The following is a 21307-nucleotide window of genomic DNA, read 5'->3' on the forward strand; positions in this document are numbered from 1 at the left end:
GGTTATAAATTGAGAGGGCATGTGTAGATTAGATAAAAGAAATTTTTCCCCAAGAGCATGATGAGGCACTGGCACAGGCTGCCCAGGAAGCTGTGGCTGTTCCATCCCTGGAAGTGGTCAAAGTTTGGTGGAATGGGGTTTAGAGCAACCTGGTCCAGTGAAAGGTGTCCCTGCTAGGGGGTTTAGGACCAGATGGTCTTTCAGGCCCAGTCCAGACCAAACTTTTCCAGGACTCTGATAAAAAATTAGGAAATCTTGTCTCAGTATCTCTCCAAATTGGAGGGCAGTGAGAATAGGGAGAAACTAAGTCTTGGAGAAGATACCTGGATCTTCTTATTACCCACTTATTACACACTGAGTGTAATGCAACAGAGTGAGAACTAGATAAAGCTAATAATGAATTAATCATTAATGACAAATCTGTCATACCCTAACAACATATCATCTGCTAGCAGCCACAGTTTAAAATGCCATACGTACAAGCCCTGTCTGCATGTCAGATTTTGATTTCTTCTCTCAGTCATGTTCAAATACAGTGGCCCCTGAAACTACCTTATACCAAAGAAAACCACAGTTTTAAAGTGCAAGCCATGAATATCCCCATGGCTACAATGATTCTCAGCAGCATTTGACATTATGGCCAAGGTCATTTATTCACGAGTTAGTAAGGGATCGTTAGTGACCTATAAGTGCAAGTCTATTACAAACCTGTAGGTCTTACATGAGCTAACAGCACATACCGTCTCCAACCTTTTAGGGTAAGTGTGAAGATGCCTCTTAGATCAGATCCTCAAGATAGCCTGGGGATACTGATGCATTCGGGTTTGAAATTCATGCCAAAACAACCCCAAATAAAAATGATGTGAAAAAAATCCAGTGTCAGGGTGTCTAGCTGGGAAATGAGAGTGCCACAACCACTTATTTTGTTGGGAACACAGCTTTTAGAAGTTGCAGGCCTATTTTAGGGGTGTATGTGGGACACTGTACAGAAACACTTATTATCAAACAGTAGAGAACTAATAAATGTTTCAAGTAGGATGAACTTAAGCTTATCTCCATTTTTTGTTGTTGTTGGGAGTAACATGATACAGCGATCTTTATGGACACATAATCCCAGAGTATCCTGGATTGCACCTTTATACTCTAGTGTATGGTTATTGATGAGCAGTTTTGTATGTGCAGTTCTTCCCATCAGGGTGCAAAATCTGCACTTGCTATATTTGGAAGCTGAGTAAAAAGCCAGTTGGCATCTCCCCTCCTTGCCCTCACAGGATGCCCCTTTATAGCCCAGCAATCACCATGCACTAGGATACCTTTAACCAGTCACTCATCTTGACTCAAGTGTTTGTAAAGGTTCCCATTAGCCCATTTTCCTCTGTTTCACACCACCAGTATTTGAGCTCCCATTAAACTGAACCAAGGAGACATTCAAACATGACAGATCATCTCAGGATACTTTATATTTAGAAATCAGCCTCAGGCTACAACAGTTCCTGAGATTCCTACCTCCCTTCAGACCCAAGTTTATAATGTATGCCCTATGAACCACTTTAATTTCAAATTAGCACTGCAGTCTCCAAAAGCCACAGAAAAGAATGAGGCTTCTACTGAGCCAAAACCCCCACAAATGTCAGGAAAACATGGCCCTAACCATACATAAGTATATGTAAAATCCAATCAGAGACAGTTGTTCTGTCATTGAAAATTGTTCTCACAAATACTTAGGTCTTCCCCCCCACCCCATACATTTTATAATTAGTTGCTTGTTTTTATTTAACAAAATCCTTTTCTCACACACCACCTTCAAGGTTACCCTACTCCGGTCTAACGTGAGCTGTCAAAAGATAAACATGAGCTGCCTACAAGATAAATCTAGAGAGGAACACACTCCATAGTAAAATCCTCCATTGCATCTGTTCCCTTCACATGAACAACTGCTGCAATCTGGTATTTCTGTTCCAAGATATTTATGTGTTTCATACACCAGTGGGAAGCGATTAGGGAAAGCAGTCCCGACACTGCAAAGTGCCCACCAGCTGAACCGTGCGTGTGTGGGACGATCAGCTGTCAGTCTGAATCCACATGGATTTTGTTACCTGTTGCCCCTGTGCAACACAGTAATCAATATTAAGGGATTACACTCTAAGAACATGAGTGGGGTTCAGTTTTCTCTAAGTGACCCAAGCACATGCTCAACGTGTTTGCATGAGGAGATCAAGTGAAAGATCCATTAGACAATAAAGCAGCACAAGCCCACGTTCCTGTGGGCTGAAATCAAGGGCACATTTTCAAGCACTGAGAAGGCTAAAGAAACTTGATGCCATCTGAAACACCCCTCAGCCAGTGTGTGCTGGCTGGATAGAAAATTCTTATTATCTTCTTATCCTGCTTTGTTCCTTGCTAGGTTTTTGCGGTCACAATAATAAAACGGCAAAGTAATATCCCAGTCAGAAAAACTAAAGTGCCACCCCATGTTTTCTTTATGAAGTGCTTCATGTATTTGTCTCCAGTAGCTTTTTCATAGAAGCCAAGGATATTCATGGGGAGAGGCATAGCAAAACCAATCTGTGTCTGGAAAAGTTGATATGCTCCTTACTTGTTGTAACCTGAAGCCATTGCCTTATTTTTTCTCTCTCTACATTTTTTTTTTTTTTTTTTAATTACTGGTACATATTTGAGACCTGGGCCAAAATTATATAAGAAGGAATCCTGCTGTGGATTTGCTGATTACTTGAACAGGTCCTTTGATGGCAATAAACACCCGTGCTGATGGCAGAGTATAAGACAATTTCAAATCAGGCCATAAAGCAGGAAAAACAGATGACTGCTGAAAAAAAATTCCTAATGTGAGTGCATGTGGTGGTCTACTACTGCAGTGTAACCCCAGGTGCTCTGGTAACTCCTTCTTGTCAAGGAGGCTGCAGTGCTTTAAAAACTTTCACGAGCTAAACACTGCAATATCCCATGGAAACAGGGAGGTATCCTTCACTCTGCAATCTGGTAGAGAGCTGATGTCTGTTCCCACCCCTGTGGGGTTGGGGACTCTGATCCCAGCAGGACCACAGGATGCTCATCGAGGAAGCCATTGACAGCACTGGGACTAAGCCTGTAAATCCCAGTCTTTTCCCTAACCAGGAACACAGTCCTTCCTCCAAGATGAAGGAAGAAAATAGACAAAGTTAGGTTTATAGGCTAATCTGATGACACATGCTGTGCTGGATTTCCACATTAGACAGTGATAATAAGGACTTAATAAGTTCTCTATTGAATGCACAAAAAGATTAATAATGCATTTCTTTTAGTAAATATTTAAAGCACAGACACATAGTCTCATACTTGAGCACTCAATTTTATGATTTTGTCTCCAAACCCATGATATTAATAGTAAGATATCAGAACTTGTTGTTTCTTTTAAATTTGCCTCCTATTTCTGAGCCTTCAGTCTTGTTTTCCAGCTATTACTTTTTCCTATGACAAAGAGGATAGAAACTGCCTTCGTTTTCGAAGGCTGAGATTCCACTAATTACATGCACGGCTCTAGGAAATACACCAAATATAACATAACCTGGCACTTTTAACATGTTTTATGTTCAAAGCACTTAGCAAAATTCAATTAATGGGTCCTGCTAGCACTGCTGTATTTGGAGTTAGTGCAAAATGATTGCTCTGAGCAGGACTTGGGACCCTGACAAGGCTCTTTGGAGGATCAGGCCCTAAGCAAGATTTCTCAGGGTCATCAGAGGACTCATAACTGGGATTAGAGTTTTGGATGCCTCCTGTCCCAAAAGCACACTTCTCTTATTAAAGATTTTAGCACTCAAACAGAGCCTCATCCCCTCCTGTGCATCTGTTTACACAGTCTAGGTAATTTTTGCTTAGTTTGTTACTGACATATGCCTCTAGCCAACCCCACAGTAATAAAGCAGTATACACAATACACAAAAAAGGTTTTTGAATTGAAATACCACACATCTCTGTAAGATCTGGGAAGTAACAAAGCACAAAATGACAGCTCTTGTTTCCACACCTGCCTTTCTTTCCCATCCATTCACCCAAAATTTTAACAGAAGTGTTTATTTGAAGAAAGAAAAATTAAAAGCTAATAGGTAAGAGATGTACACTGGGGATTCAGAGGGCCCTGATCTAGGAACAGAGAAGGTCTCATTACACCTGGAGAGGCCTTTTTCCTTTCACTGCTAAATCCCACTCTTGGGCATCCCTTCTGGAAGGCTTTCTGAGGTTGGTAGTGTTTGCACTGCTTTGAAATGCAAGTCTCCCCGCTTTGTTTGTTTTTGAAATGGTTTAAAAGGGAGGAGCAGACGTCCTTGGCTACTAAAGCTGAGCTTTCCCAAAACACAAGCTGCTGCTCTTTGTTTGCTTCTCGTTAATTAGCTGTGTGTCTAATTAGTGACAGGTTCCCTTTGGCTTTCCTGAAACCAAAGCCGCTCCATGTCAGTAGAGGTCCATCAGGGGACTTGTCAGTGACCGAATGGTTTCCAGCTGCTCTTCGGCTCTCCTCAGGAGCACGGTGCACACACCCTGCCACTTACACCCGAGGGACTGCTGATAGCCCTGACAAAGGAGATACCAGTCCCTTTATCTGCACTGAACCCCTGATTTCAGGCAGGTCCAATCTGTAATATCCTAATCCACATCACATCCTAATTCACATCACATCCTAATTCACCGTGGAGACAGTTTCACAGCAGGATAGGAAACAGGGGCTCATTTTCTAACCCTCTGCTCTAACCCACTTTCCCTTCCCAGTGTTTTGCTCTGACACTTTGGTCAAGATTCACCTCAGTTACTGCAGTCCAATAACATTAAGTTCACCCAAGGGTGAAAACTACTTTTCAGCTGCACAGTGCATCACTCAGCTTTCAGGGCACTCACCATAGGATACTGTTATTGCAGTTTGTTTATTTAAACTGAGGTGAGCTTGGCCTGTTACCAGCTTTAAATTCACCTTTTTGGGGACTCATTGAAAAATCCCTTCAGCTGTACATGCTGGTGTGAGAAAGAGGGAGGACACAGACTTGCACCATCCCAGGGGACCACTGAGACTGTTTCTCTCCCACAGACACGCTTCCGGCTCTTCTCTGCTCGCTTCCCCCCTACGGGTTTCCATCAGCAGATCCCTAAAGAGAGAGGAGTTTATTTAATTCCCTACTGATGTCAGATCCTGTTGGTGCCAGAATGATTGATGGGCAAGCACCATGACTGACGGGAAGATGCGCTTTCAATTAGCGCTGTGTGGGCCCCTTCCCTCTCCTGCTCTTTCTCCCCAAAGTCCCTCTGGGGTAGTGCCCTCATTGCAGGGTTTCTCTTTGTACCAGGATTCTGTATTCCCTACCCTATCTTATATCAGCAGCACCATTTTACAAAAACATGGCTTATTTAAAACTGGGCAAAGCTGAATTGTCTTGGACATTAAACATTCCCAAAACTCATCAACCCCAGGCCGTCAGAGAAGACATTTCTCCCAAAAGTCACAGGGTTCATAGCATTTTATTCAAAACCTCTCTGAAACGCAGGGTCTGAGATACATGGCAGATGACAGCTACAGGGAGTCATGAAGCCAGGAGAAAAAGCATAATCTTTACATGGTTTTGACTCCTATTTTGCAATAACCACTCTAAGAATGGACTACATACAAAAACTGGGACTACTCCTATGAAACACTACCAAATGCAAGGGAGATGAGAATTCATCCTATTTGCTTTCTTGTTTCTGCAGAACTTGTAATATCTTAGCCCTTGCTCTCCTTCTTGGTTAACAAATCCAACCCCTGGCACAGCCATTTGTGCAAATACAATGGCATAAGAACATCAAAAGAGCATTTTCATTTCACTTTTTCAAAGGTGATTTATTTGTGTTTCTTTCCAGGTTGCACTAGAAATAATACAGTTTCCTAGAAATATTTTCCTGTACCAAGATTTTCCATGAAGAACAAACAGTACAATCTAAACACTGACTGCAGCCCAGAAGACTGAAACTATTTTCCTGTGTCAGAGTTTTAGCAATAGCCAGATGTTGATGACGAGCAGGTGAACATCAGCTCTGAGCTCACATGCTCTTCACCAGCCAAGTGCAAAGCATGCAGGTTACTATTTCACTTCCCACAGTAAATGTGATCTAGTCAGGCACTAGTGAAGAACTACACTATTCTGGGACAATCAACTCCAGAAGCAAAAGCATCGGGCTAAGAATTTAAGAGATATGTAGAGAGACTTTGCTGGTGATGTACTGGAGAGTTGAACATCTAAGACCTCTACCGATCAAATAAAGCTGTTCTGAGGAACTCGTATGACATTAAATCATGGCCAGACGAACTTATCTTAACCTAAATCCCCTGTAATCAGTACTCTATGCCCCAGCCCTCAATCTGCAAATGGGGTTCGATCATTTCCAGTAGATCTAGAGAGACCACATTGCAAAGCTCACTATTCCCAACCCACTGGCTATATGTATTTCCAGAAGCACTGTTGTCTTTTGGAGTTTATAAAGCATCTTGAATTCAATTCTGGAACCACACATCTAGAGGTTGCTTAGAATTTACATGTAATCAACAAATTTGAGACAAACACTTCTGTATGGGCTTAGATTCTTTACTTAAACTAAACAGTGTGTCAGTATCAATAGCAATTAAATACAGTTACAAAATCATCTATCATTTCCACCAATGAAACAAATCTTCCTTGTTTTAGATAGGCAACATAACTCAAAGTCAGTAACATTATGCTTGTACTGTTTGAGGAAAAACACTCCAGAAGACTGGAAAGAAATAGCTTCTAATAGAGATCCTTTCCCACATTTCCACATGGAAAAAGAAACCCCAAAGTATGTCTCTACTTCAGCCCTCCAGCTTCTGTTGCTTTTCTAGTTCAAGTTCAAAAAATGCCACGGTCCATAGAAATGCATGAAAAAGAAATCAAGCACCTGACATACTTGGTTTAGGATTTAAGTGATGTGTCTAAGCAGATGTGTGAGCCTTTTCTGTATGACTCCTTGTTCATCCCTGATCAACTGCAGTTAGGAAAACAACAGGAGCAATTAAAATGGGACAGAAAACCATGAAGGAACAAAAGATGAGACATCAGTCAGTCAAACCCCAACCTCAGTTACAGCATGTGAACCTGGAATAAGTCTGCTAAAATCAGTGCTATTTTTCCAGACTTCAGACACATGCATGAAACAGAGATTAGGAGCTAGTTCTGACAATAAATCAGAATATGTGCAGTATCATCACTGGTTTCACTGCAGCTGGTGTACTGCAACACATGCCTCTGGTAGGGGGATCCTATAAACGGTTGAAGCCTGACAGTCAGAACTGGCCTGGACTCCAAAGGTTGAACTGCTTCTTCTTCTTCTGGCTTCACTCTCCACTGTTCATCTGTTGGGAAAAGAATTTCCAGGAAAAAAAGAAAATATATCTCTTCTTCACTTTCTATCAACTTCCCCTGCAATTACACATGGCTGAAATCTAGTGCAAAGGAGGGAACAGGCAAATAGGGTTGCCTTTGAAGAAGCAATTTAATTGTGTTCAGTGTGGAGCCAGACGCTACATTAAAAAGGCCACACTACAAGGAGTTCAGGAGGCCATGAGGGAAAAAAGAATTTGAGTTCTAACAAAAACAAGGAAAAAGGAATGTCTTTTTAGATACCCCATGTTTTCAAAACCAGGGCAAGAAGCCTATAAGGAATGCCATTAGTGCCAGCCACTGCAGCACGTCTGGCTTCAAAGCTGCCCCTGTGACACTACATGTTTTTTTCATCTGTGTCAGTAGAAAAGAGCAGAAAATTCTAGCAGAACTGTGTTTTGGTCAGATTGGGATAGAGCTAGAAAAAGTGAAGTGCAGGCTAAGTAGGAAGTGCTTGCAGAGCCAGTACTAACTCCTAATAGCTTGTCTCTTGATCTAATAGAAATTCACACTGGGAAATGCTGCACCCTGATCCAGAGATGTGTCCCCTGTGAAACACCTCCAAGATCACCTGTAACATGAAGCAAGGAAAGGCAGAAAGATCTGATCCAGCCACTGACCCTGCCAACATTTGTTTCAGTCACCGCAGCAGAGATGAGCAGGGCACAGTTCTGTCTGTGTGTAAGAGCCCCATGGGCAGGAAATAAGATTCAGAGGATCCTTTTGTGAAGCAGCCCTTTGACCCATTCCCGCAATCTGGCTGGCTGGAATGAGCAACCAGGTGGATGTTCCGGCTGGGGACACGTCTATCCAAATGTCAGAGAAATCTGCCCCAGAGCAGGACGTCCCTTTTTTCTCGCCCGCTGGCCGGTGGAAGCGGCAGAGCAAGCGCATCCCAAGGACCATCTCCAGGTTACTGGTGCCCTCTGCCGACCAGCGGGAGGAGGAAGAGCCTGATGGGATAGCGAGGTGAGAAGGAGCCCAGGCCTTCGCCAGGCTGCATGGCAAGTCCTCAAACACAACGTACAGAACGTACTTTGGTGTAAGAAGCTCCCCCCTCTCCCCAGTTTGACTGGGTACCCCACGCAGCAACACATCTGCAAAGGGACCACATGGTCACTGTAAAATCACGTGCATGAGATGGTTGAGGCTCAGAATGAACCTTAGCCCTCCATCCAGTAAAGGTATTTTAAAAAAATCACCAGGGTCTGCAGGTTCGTCTTCAAACAGTGAACAGCTCCCTCAGCACACACTGAAGTGCATCCACCCCTGCAGTCCTGCACCACAATGGGGCAGGGGAAGCGCAGTGTGGCCCAGGAGCACTTTGTTTGTTCTGAGTGAAAGAGGGGATTATCTGAGTGGTGCTAGACAAGTGCCCTGAAGATTCAAGCAATGTCCAGAGACAGCTGAAAACAAGCTGTACTGCAGCCACTCTGATGGCAAAAGATAAAGGGGCTGATGGCTTAAAGAAAAAGGCTCATTGCACAGGAGAAATGGAGGGTAAACTGGTCTTTTTATTTCCTGCTTGTGTCAACTGGTGATGAATCAGGAAGAGAAGAAGAGCCCTGACAAAGAGCTCCCATAGGCCAATCAGCAGGCTGAGAATTTGGGAGGTTCAGGTCTGCAGGGACCCCATGGCTGCCTTTTTGCACCTGCCCCGCTGTCAGAACAGCTTCCCTCCCAAGGCTGATGAAGAGGCTGTGCAAGAGGAAGAGGAGCTCTTTGCTAAAGTGTACCAGCCTCTTGTGGAGGAGTTCTTGAAACTTTGCCCCTGGCCTATCAGGGGTTTTTTACAGGACAGAACACTGTTGTTTAGCACAGCTTCAGGAGGGGCAGCACATGGGTTTCATGCCTCACCAGCTCTGAAGAACAAGTACTTGCTGGCAACCCTTCAGCTCCAGCCTGTGCCTGTACCAAACAGCCAGGAGCAGCTGGAGTGGGCTCAGAGCACCTACACTAGAGGGCTGTGCAAAGCCCCAAAGGCACGTTACTGTTTGCCACACAGAAAAGGGTGAATCAGCCCTTCCAGACTGGTCTGCCACCTTCCAGTTTACAACACATTCAGCCCTTGGCCACCCATAGCAATTTTATATCCACTTTGTTTGTTAGGGTGTCACTGGGCTGAAGGATCCTTTTCCCTGACCTGTCTTGAAGCCAGCCAACCTCAGTAAGAGCCCTACTTCCTCACCTGCCTCAGTGCATGTAAGTGTGCATCATTCACTGCATCCCACACTTTAGGTGCCTAAGGAAGAGCACTTGCCTTGGCATCTGCTCTGCAGACCCAAGAGGTATGCACTGAAAAACACCTGCTTTCAGGCTGTGGGAACAGCCCTCCCAGGTCTCCATTAGAGAAGGCGATGACAGTTGCACTTATACAGGTGACTAGGTTTCACCCATAAGAGACAGGCAGAGGGGTGCTTTAATGAAGGGCACACCAAAGAAATGCACCTTCTCTTGGCTAACCCCTGCCCTCCTGGTCCTTGCAACCCACAGTGAGCTAAGGGTGTTCCCTGAGGTAGAGCAACCAGTTCTGGTGGCAAAAAGCTTGGCTCGGAGTAAGTGCCAGAACATGCAATAAACTGCTCTTTTTATAAAAGCACTTTCCTACATGTTTTCCCTTTGGTGGCACTGCAGCACCTCCCTTTCCCAGGTGCCCTCTCCTGGACTGGACCTCAATTAACTCACAGCCTCAGGCTATAAATCAAGTCAATAAAAGGGGCTGTAAAATAAACATGAACAGTTCTTCCCCTTCCCATTCAAAAGTACTGAAGTGGCAAAACCTTTTTCCAAGCAGAGCTTAGACACCCTGTACTTCCCTGGCCTCACAAGAGGGAATCCAATGTGCTCATACATTAGTAGAAGTGACCTGGTCACTGGGATGCAGGCAGTGCTAGGAAGTGCCCCATGGCTTGGAGGTCAGCCTCAGGTCAGCCTTATTCAGAATTTCCATGGGGTGGACAGTTCTAATTTACAGCTCACAAGAGTTGGAAAATATTTTAGAGAGGGAGGTTAAATAAGCAATATTGTTGAGTTTTATTAAAAGGCCTGGCCTACCAGAACATAAAAGCATACATTTCATCCAACAGACCTACCTGACACCTCAAATAAGGAAGAAAAGTAGATCTTCAGCACCAGAGCCAAAATCTGCTCCAAGGGATGCCCAGGAGGTCAGTAAAATTGGCTGTGTGACACTGTCAACACAAAGAACTAAATTCTGCTGTCAAAGCAGCAGCCATGAGAACTGTGACCTTTTCTAATAATTTGCAAAGGAAGAGAACAGAGGATATATAAACTATTGTTATTTGTAGTGCTCCAGTGTCTAAACCTTCAAGCTGAAAACAGAACCACAGCATGCCAGGTGCTGTAAACCAAAGTGAGAGAAACACCCTGCTTTGAAGTAGTGGAATCCCTGTAGGCACGAGAGGGTAAGAGACAAAGCAAGAACAGAGCTTTGGCCTGGTTCTCCTGATCCACACAAGGCCCTGTATACCCTCACTGGGCAACAGAGCAGGATAACCCAAAGGCTGAATAGTCTTTTCAAGTAAGATGACCCAATTGAGGGAAAGTTCTGCCTTTCAACCAACTCTCCACACTGTCCAGCAGCACAGCAGCCTCACTCATCTGGTCTATAGAAAAGAAACCAGCTTTATTACTCCAAATCACTGCCAGTTCCCTCCATGCTCCAGAGCCTGCATCAAACATTTTAACAGCCTTAAAAGCCATATGGAACATTGAAATACATTATCCACCTTCCTGGGTCAAAACCAGCAAAGTAACAGTAACTCCCCAAATCTTTGTAATACCACACCCTTTGGAAACCATCCATATCCCTTGTAGCTCATGATTCAGCCCCAGGGAGTGTCTAACTCATAAGGAGACTGTTTGCTTGGAGCTAAATCCTCTGCATATTATTGTTAAGAAATGGATGAGGCAACTGTAGCCTGTTTTTATTAGCAGAATGTCCAAAGCCTGTTCAGAACTGAGCTGCTCCTTGCATTAGGGAGTGACCATATGTGCACGCACCCACAGTGGAATGAGAAGGGTTAAAATCCTTAGGTCTATCCTTTTGTGGCCAGTCTTTCTGTATTATTGTTGGTTCAAAAAGAAGTACTTATTCAGAGAAGCAGGTGAGACATCTTTAGAGTCATGAGATGGATCAGAAGATACAGAAAAAAAGAGTTCAAGAGAAGAAGAAAAAGCTGAAGGGGACTGAAATCTTCATTCAAGTCTTTGTCCCTCCTCTATAAATGGGGAACTGTGACAATGCTCCTGTAGTTTGTCCAGTTAATTACAGAACAATACAAGGACCTGGGCTGTGATGGATTGGTGATTTACAAGATAGGAGTTTGAGAGCAGAGAATGGCAATTACACGAGTGCTTCCACACTGCCTATATGACAGTGTTTGACTAAGGAACAGAATCCCTGGTATCTGCCTTCCCCTGATGATAAGAGCCGAATGCCTCACAGGCCCAGGTAAACAACAGACTTTGGCTTCATTCAGTCTGGATGGGATGCCCATTATCCTTCCCCCCACCCTGTCCAGGAGAGGCACCTAGGGAGAAGGTGCAGCACTGGCAACTGCTCACCTTTCCTGCAGGGAGTGGATGCCCAGGACCAAGATAAGAATCACTGAAGTAAGGCCACAGGCAGTGGACAATGGCAGGGCTTGGGCCACAAAGCCATCCATCACCTGGGAAACAAAGCTGTTGTCAACAGGGGCGGCTGCATCCTCCAGGCATGTCAGTTGTCGAGTGAGTTGGATGACAGACACGTCAAAGACTGAGGAGGCCTTGGGGAGATGCCAGGAGGAGAAGAAAGACCATACAGTGATTGTTGCTACTCTGCACCAGTGCCAGGAAAGGCCACACTGCTTCACAGATTCCTTCCAGGTGAAGAGAGCATAAATCTCTTGGTATCAGATTTGATTTTTCTTAACTGAAGTATTTCTCCAGTAGTTGAGGATGCAGTACTTTTCCTTGGCACAAGGGAGTACTGTAACTGCAAAAATTAAGGCCCTTCATATTTTATGAACAAAAAAATCCAGGCTCAAAATAGTCATGGATTTTTTTCCTTTTTTCTGAATGGTGTGAACCTTTCCCTATAGTCTCTGAGTACCCATACCAGAATTCCCACCTGCCTACAGCTCTGATACATGTTTGCTCCAGTTACCTCATCACAAAATAGAGGAACATTGGACAGCACTGATGGCTCCACAGCTGGGTTGCAAGGGAAGGGAGCTGTAAGCTGGTATATACATCTCCTTCACACTTCTTGCATATCCCACACTATTACTTAGGGCTTGCCTGAGGAACAGTTTATCTGATGAGCCACTTTAATGATTACTCTTATTTCAGACTAACGAAGTAGCTCAGTTTGACTTCCCAGCTCATGCCTAATGGCCCCATGTAGACAAGCCCTTGCACAAGTAGCTTGGTGTATCTGTAGTTCCATCAAATCATCCACCTTGAGGGAGCAAGCAAATTTCCAGCAGGTCTGGTTTCCATGTGAAAGTGATACAAGAAGAGTCTTTCTGAGTTCAGTACTGGCCAGAAGACAAGAATGAAACACATGTTTCTGATAATTTCAGAAGCTCCAAAAGAAGTCTGGTTCAGAAAATGGGCAAGAGTTTGAAGGGGAAGAGGGAAACACATGTCCTGTTTGAAGTGTAAGGTCTCATTTTTTATTAAGCCATCTTAGCCACTCTTAGTACATGCACGTGAAGTGTCAGCCCAGGGCAACGTGCAGAGTAGTTCATGATGCACATATTAGAAGTTAAGACATCCCAGAGCTTGAAAACTGCTGAATTCAGCAATGTGGTCTGAGCTCATTGTAAAGAAAGATTAAAATGGAGATGAGAGTCTGAACTTGGTACATCTCGAATTCTAGGCTGGTCTCTTTCTTTCTCCTTGTTGCAGCTCCTGGGACTTGCCTTCTCTGTGTCATGTTCGGTGACTTTTTGCTTATTTTTCTGCCGTCGGGAGAGATGCCACAAACCTGGAGCTGGGCCCTTCCACCCATTAATCAAAAGCTACAAGTGCTCTGCAGGGAGACAAAACCTCTGTGTGTTTTCTCTGATATTTCTGGAGCAAGGCATGGAGGGCAGGGGGCTGAGCCAAGGACCCCTAGTTAGATTAACATTTTATTCAGAGACCTATTAATCAAAGTCAGAAGTGGCGTGAAGCAGCACCAAGGGAGAAAAATAGCTGGACAATCAAGGCCCTTTCAAAAAAAAAAAACCAACCAACCAACCACCCAACAAAAAAACCCCTCAGCTTGTCCTGATTTACTGCAACTCACTCACAGAATTAGGTGGGAAAGGGGGGATTTTCAACCTCTATCCAAACAGGACTGGACCATGCAGGTAAATTCTGGCTTTTTTCACTTTAAGCAAACAACCCTCTGTATCCTGCCCTCAGCACCAGTCAAAAAGGTCCCTATCTTTCTTTCTCCAGAGCATAACATGCTTTCATGCAAGCTTATACTTTTTAATTATTATTTTTGGAAGACCACACAATTACACTCCTTTTTCTTACAAGGAAAGACAGGCACAGTTAACGGGAACAGGTCTGGCCAGCATTCTGCAGGGCCTTTTGGGGAAGAGATAAATGACCTTAACAGCACAACACGGACGGGAGTCTGACATGTACACGTTGGGAGCCTGAACAACCTCGTGTTTGTTCCCTCTGGCACCAGCATTAACTCATCAGGAGACGAAGCACAGGGACACAGGTGGCACGAACCTGAAAACACAGAGATGCACTGAGCACAGTGCAAAAGGGGTACTTTATTTTAAGACAGAGATCAGCCAGGGAAGAATTCAACTCTCAATTCTCTTGAGTTTGCCTCAAGAACACAGCCACTGAAGCTCTACATGTCTCAGTGAGAGTCCAGTCCATCCTTGACTTCTATCTCCTCAGGCTATTGAAGGTACCTCAAGGACCTCTGAAATCTCAAGGCACAGAAGGGAATTGGGGCCCATGACCCCAAAGGGTGATGGAATTAAGAACATTATTCTGTAGGGGCTCAGCCAGTAGAACCACAAAAATTAAACAGTAATTAAACAGTTCCCAGAAGAAAACCCTGTGCTTTCCTCTGAAAGTGGGACAAGCCTCTTGGAAGACAGAGGGCAAGGACTAAGCTGGCAGCAACAATATGATCAGTCATGTCAAGCAGTTTGTGGGAAACTATAGCAGCTGCCTTATACAAAGACAACTTCGCCACAAGGAAGAGGAGATGGTGAAAACTGTATGCATGCATTTTCTGCCCAGGAAAAACCAAGGCATCTCCAGCAACTTTGAGTTGGTTTTCTCCCATGGCAAGTTCCTGGCAGCTGATGACAGCAAGGAAATTTAGGGAACTTGATCCTTTCTGTCTTCCTCAGGCTTTTGCCCCCTCCAATCCCAAAAAACAAATATATGGAGGAAGAAACAGATTTTTCCTGTACAGATACACAAGACGCCAGGCAAAGAGAGGCTTGTGGAATGCACAGCCCAATGGATCTAGTTTCCCAGAAAGACTGGCCTGGCCTTAGCAGAGGGTTAATTAACTCTGGCAGCTCAGGGCTGGAAAACATCCACTTCATGCACTGGAGTGCCTGGCCACGGGTGAAGAGAGGGCCAGGCAAACCATAGGGGCAAAGGTCCATCTGCAGACACATATAAAAAGCTTGGCTGGGCTTGTGCCTGAGTCCTGTGGGAGGAACACAAGAAAGATTTGGCCAATTTCTATAGCCAGTGCAGGGTCTTGTGGGTGCAAGGGGAGAACAACAAAACCACAAAAAGAGCTAGAAAAACACAGCCATGCCAGGCGTAGGTGGAGATGCAATATCATATGAGGCAGGCGTGCACTCTGCCCTCCCTTCTCTGGGCATCACAAGTGTCTTTGTACTTCAGCCTCCAGAAAAAATGGCTGAGGGCTTGATGGGGCTTTGAGACACATTCCTCAGTGAGTGTTGGGGTTCACAAGTAGGGAAGCCAAGTGCATCATTGCGGCATAACAAAGAAATGAAGTTACTCCAAAGCCATGCAGACCTGATGAAAGCAGGATTTGGCTTCCCTTGCACACTGAAAGAGGACACTGTCCCATATCTCTGTGCACGCTTGAGTGAAGTGTGTTCAAGACAGGAGACCTCTGTTCCCATTGCTGGTTTTGCATACTGCCAAACTGCAAGATACATTTCATGGTCAACTAGAGCAAAGTCAGAGAGATCTTTTCCCAGTGTAGCAGCTCCCAGATGCATCACACTTGAAAAAATGCCCTTTTCCCTGTTATTCCTCTAGCACCTAGGATCTGAGTCCTTTGAGAAGACTCCTGGCAGCATTTCACAAGACTTCTGTGAGATGGCTGCTTATGTAAGCCCAGGGTCTGGAGACAGATACTGCTTCCTAGGCCCTGATGTCAACCTGTAACACCAACTCTTCCATCCTCTGACTTACTGAAACCTAGAAGGAGCTTGGCAATTAGCTTAACCATGAAGAACAGGAGAACATGGTATCTCTTCTCCAGTGTGCCAGTTATTGAGAAGGGAGCAAGGAAGAGCTACCTGCAAAAAATACATCTTGGGCTAAAGATCCTTCCCTCTCACTTCCGAGGAAGGTGGTGCAAAATGCAGGGGTGTTCAGTCCCAGCTTTGCTGCTGATGTGTTCTGGGAGAGCAGGCACTCTTCCCCTGCTTCAGTTTCTCCATCTTTGCAATAGGTGTAACAATTGGTATCCAGCTTGGCAAAACCCTCCAAGATCCACTGATGAGAAGGACCTATGAGACAGCTGGTATTATTTTACTAATTATGTTCCTCACACTTCCTAAAACAGCAGGTCCATCACAAGGTAGAGAAAAGGAGGAACAGTGCCTGGAGCTATTTTAAAGTATCCCACCATCTAAAAGATAAGAGACCAAATCCTTTATGCTGTGTTAGGATAGAACAAGGAACAAGTTGGGAACTTACCTTTCTGCCTGGGAAAGCCGCTGTGTAGCAAAAGAAGGGTGAGAAATTAATATAGATTTTCTGTGATTCCTTGGCTTGCTACTCAAGATGAGTATCACAGCCTTAAATAGTTAAGGGAAATACTAAACCTAAACAAAGGAAAGTAAGGTTCAAATGGAATTGTTTGCAAAAAATAGGGAAGAAAAAGAGAAGGAACACAGGCCAGGAGGTATTAGACAGGCCAAGGAAAACATTTTGAGAACACCATGCCACTTAGTGCAGTCAAATGTATTTCAAAAGCAAAGAAATAGTTTTTCAGAAGTTACTGCATAGCCCAGCTGTAGGCAGGAGGTATTCTGTTGCCCCTGCTTTGAACCAGACATATCCTCCTTCTGCCCAGAATTTTTCACTCACTAATTTCAAAGCACTTGCAGATGTTTAAACTTAGCATACTTCCGAGATTAACTTTCTAGATTAAGTTTCTTGATAACTCTACTCAATAAAATAGACTTCAGCTTTTTCCTTCTGCTTACAAAGGTCCTGCAAAAGCTGCTTTGCTATGAAGTATTCATAGCAGCCCCCAAGTTCTACTGCTTTCCTCTCCATTGCAAGTGCAGCAGCTCAAATATATTTTATGTTTTATGTGCAACTTGGCATAGACTGACTTGGGTACAGTGACTCCAACAGAAGAGCCTTCCTCCCTGTGTTTTGAAATAGGGCTGGATTGGCCAGAAAGGTAGGAGGGCAGGGCAAGAGGAGAGAAAGCAAGTGCCAAGATGGGCAAGGGAATTCTGGCATTCCTCTCTGAGCCTGTAACCAGATCCTTCCTCCTCTGTTATTCTTGCTACTCATTCTCCATCTGTAGGAATTGCTGAGGAGACAACTAGGCCAGCTCAGTAGGCACTGACTCAGCATTTGTAAATACTCAGTAATCGGCCCAGATCAAGCTCCTGTTGCTGGGAAACTGCCCATCAGGTCTACTCCTTTATTCTGCTCACTCCTGGTCTTTTCCTGATTGTGTGCACAGACTTCACCCTGAGGGCTGTTTGGTGTTAGTTCTGCATGAGGTTCTTCCTTAGCTGAGCAAGGAAACCTCTTCCAGGCAGCTCACAGCAGCAAATGAACAGCCAGCAGGGAATACTTCCATAGACCTGCCAGGCACCTCTTCATCTTTGCAGAGCTCAGGTCAGACCTTCCTGGCTCAGGAAAGCCAAGGGGAAACTACCAGGTGGAGAGAGGCCCATTTCATCCCATATGAGGATAATGGGGGAATCTGCTGATGGCCCAAGCACTCTGGGGAATTGCTCTGGAGAAGACAGTGCCCCATGGCATAAGCCATCTCCCCTCAGCAGCAGGCCATGAGGTCACTGGTAGTTGCAGTACCAAAGACCTTTTATGCCATCCTCCTCTTTCTGTTAACTCTCTCACCACACACAATCAAAGACACTTCAGCAGGCAGAGCCTCCTGGCTGTGTAAGATACAAAGCTGGTGGAAACCATTCTGTGAACTATTTTTTAATATAAAACCTTCAACTTGGCACGACCGAAGAACAGTTGGTATATGCATCTATTTTTAAGACACAGATTAAAAAATATAAATCAGCGGACTTATTTAGATGTCTGTTTTCCAGTTAACAAATACTGAAGGTCCAATTTTTGAATTAAAGTTATTTTTCACTTAGAAAGTCAAGTGTGTTGCTAGTAGGCAGGCAAGTGAGCATGAAGATGAATGCACCAGTTGTATGCTCTGAGTTTTAGCTGAATCGCTTCCAAAATAGATTTTTTTTCCCCTAAGATGGGAAACATCCGAGATAATTTCCCATCCCACATGGATTTCACAATTTCCCATCCCTGGGAACACAGAGTGCCTAGTACATGGGGCCCTACAGACATCTACAGATAAAGGCAAGGCAAGGTAGGAATGCTGGAAACTTGCAGACAATCAGGGACTGAAATTACATGCTAATTTTTCCACAGCTAATTAATCACTGGAACAAGTTTAGGGAATACAGTGCCCAGCCTTCACCCCAATTTTATTTTATTTTGACAGGACTCAAATGCTTTCTGTAGTTTTAGAAATACTTGCCTTACTGTACATAACTAATGTTACACTACCAAGACATGCTTAATCCAGTGCCCTTGCCCCACAGCTGGGCCTCCCTGCATTGGATCTTCTTAAAGAGATTCCTCTTGGCAGTTTGTGTGCACGGCCCAGCACACTCTCCAAAAGCTGAACCCTGGTTTTACTGAAGTCAATGGCACAATGGAGCAGACTAGGATTTCACTCCACTGCCTTCAGATTTCACATGTTTTCAGCAGTTGCATCTCCAAATTATTTTTTTCCTGCACATCTGGTACACAAAGTAGGACACTGGATTATTGCAACACAGAGCAACTTACCTACAGCTGACTTCTTCCAGAGCATGAACATCACCACAGAGTTCTGCACTTACTGAGCTTCCTTTCAGGTATACACACAGGAAAATACTTCTCATATTTTCAAATGACAGACAATACAATGCCCTCTCTTCATCTCCACCTGGTGTGAGCATATCTCTCTATTCCTCTCAACACAGAAACAGAAACCAATACAGTATTTTTTTTTCTCAAATCCAGCAATAGATGGGATACAAAACACTACCTGATGTGCTGTAGGAAACTGCATGGGAATTTGGACACTGAAATTCACACGCAGCACTTGGAGAGAGTTTCCCTCCATTTAGGCAGCCCAGAAATGACAATGCTGCTTCTTGTGCTCTTTGAAGTCTCAGGAAAAAAGGAAAAGAAGCAAAGGGATCATTAAAATGCCGTTCTTGATGGATAGTGGCAAGAGGGGACGACAGGAGAGGAAGTAATCAAGAACACCAAGGTCTTGCTTTCAAAACCTCCTGCACTGGATGATCAAATGAATAAGTTTGGTGGGTTTGCTGCAGCTCAGCCATCAGAGAGCCAAACATGGGAAAGCAGCAAGCTGCATTTTATGTACAACTTGGGAAATGCCGACAGCAGTGGAAAGGGTGTGGAAGAGCAGGTACTGACAGAACAGGTAGCAGCTCACAGCAGAGTGGGGATGAGGCAAGAAGGACAACAGCAGTTTGGTTGGAAGTGAGCAGCCATCCCAGGCAGGAGGCTTTGGGCTGGACCTGGAGAAAAGTGTCTTAAGGCAGAAAACTGCACAGGAAAATTGCCCTTCACTTTTTAGGTGTTAATGGGGACAAATTTCCTGCAGTACATGGGGATTTATGGAAACTAAATATAAAGTCCAAGTCCCACTGACTGTCATTTTGTCTCAGTCCCCACAGAAAAAAGATTTCATGTTTTACTTCCCTTCTCCCTCCCTGCAGGAATCAAGACAGCTGACCTAATATGAAGATTCACCTGTGAGAGGTACAAACCTGCCCAGGGAAAAGCCTTCATTTCACCAGCAGGTTCATTCAGAGAGATCATGACACAGCACATAAGGGGGCCATTGTTTCTGGAATAAAATCTCCATTTGAGCTTTCTTCTTTGGCCATGATCAGTGGGAGGGAATTCAAGTCTCATCCTGGGGAAAAAAAAAACATCTTGCTAACACTGTGTTGAAAGATCAGGTAATGGAGATGCAGAGCAAGTGTGGGCACCCCCATAATCCTTTGGTGAGCTCGAGAATGCTGGAGGTAAAAGCTCCTGGTGAAAAAAGTTCCCCAAACACGGGCACATCCCTTATCATACCCTATGAGAGACAGCCAAGTCAAAGGTTAGGAGTCCTAACAGGAGTAGTTGGTATTTCACAGTCCTTTGATCAAGATTTCAGCTCCCCACAGCTCCTCCTGGTGCAGGGGCATTTAAATTCCATGGGTGCTTACACAGCTGCCTGTTCAGCCTCTGCATTTTCTGTCTCACAGATGCACAGAGCCAACCCAAATAATTTTGAGCCCTCTGTCCTACATGGCCCTCGGATATTCTGAGAGCACTTACTTCCCACCCATACTCCAGGCACCTTCTCATCTCCAACAGGCATGTCAGTGAAAATTCACTGCTCTCACCACTCAGTGACAATGGCAAGGGCTTTTCTACCACCTGCCAAAGGATGGATTTCCATCCTCCAAAGCTCATCAGAGTAAACATCCACAGAGAACCAACTCTATATCATGGCCACACCATCATAATGACTGCCTCCTCCCCCCTCTCTGTTTCAGTCTGATGCTTTGAAACAACAAGGAGCTTTTTGCCTAGTAGTTACTGGTTCAAGAAGCAATGTCTGCTGCTTGGGAAACTTAAGTCTAGAGTATCCCTGTCACCCTCTGGGCAGACACACATCACACTTGCCTTCACCCTCTCCCAGGCCCAAATCTCCTGTGTATTTTACTAGTCAAAGCAAACATGAGTTTAAAAGCGATTTGCTGCCCTCTCCCGAGCGAGCCGCAGTGACTGTCAGTACTGTCGTGGCTGTGGAGACAGACTTTCCTTCAGTGAGCGCAGCTGCTCCCATGCAAAAGGAATGGCGCTGATGTGGTAGCAAACAGCTGTGACAGGGCAGGTTAGAAGTGATCATCAGCTGTGACAGACCAGGAGGGCAGATCAGCTACACAGCCTGAACCATTTGGTATCCTCAGAGGGCATTCCTGGCATTTTTGTTTTGTAGCTCTCAGGTTAATCTGCCCCTGTGGAAATACCTCCCAGCATATTCTGTTCTCAATAATCACAAATATTTCAGAGAAGAAGCAGACCATGAGATCTATAAAGAAATAGGAAAAAAAATTACTTGTAGATTTAATTTATAGGGTAATCTGAGGAGGTTTTTTTTAACTAAACCCACTTAAATCTTTTATGTCCTCCAGTAGTGCTCTATCCTATCTTTCCAAGATGTAACTTTACCTAGACATACAATAAGTACACACACACTTTATTCAGAACAAACCTTAACACTGCAACCTGCTGCTTTCAATGCACTTCCCCAAGATAACTAATCTTTTGCAAAA

General features: G+C 44.5%; 1 protein-coding gene across 1 annotated transcript in view; it reads right to left on the reverse strand.

Moving 5' to 3' along the window:
• The window catches only part of TBX1 (T-box transcription factor 1), a 151810-nt gene that overhangs the window by 127714 nt on the left and 2789 nt on the right, over positions 1–21307 (reverse strand). The window contains exon 2 of the mRNA XM_058851855.1: positions 19742–19890. The gene's annotated coding sequence lies outside the window, so the exon portion shown is untranslated. The remainder of the gene's footprint in view (positions 1–19741; positions 19891–21307) is intronic.

Source organism: Poecile atricapillus, chromosome 16 (assembly GCF_030490865.1).
Source record: "Poecile atricapillus isolate bPoeAtr1 chromosome 16, bPoeAtr1.hap1, whole genome shotgun sequence".
NCBI lineage: Eukaryota > Metazoa > Chordata > Aves > Passeriformes > Paridae > Poecile > Poecile atricapillus.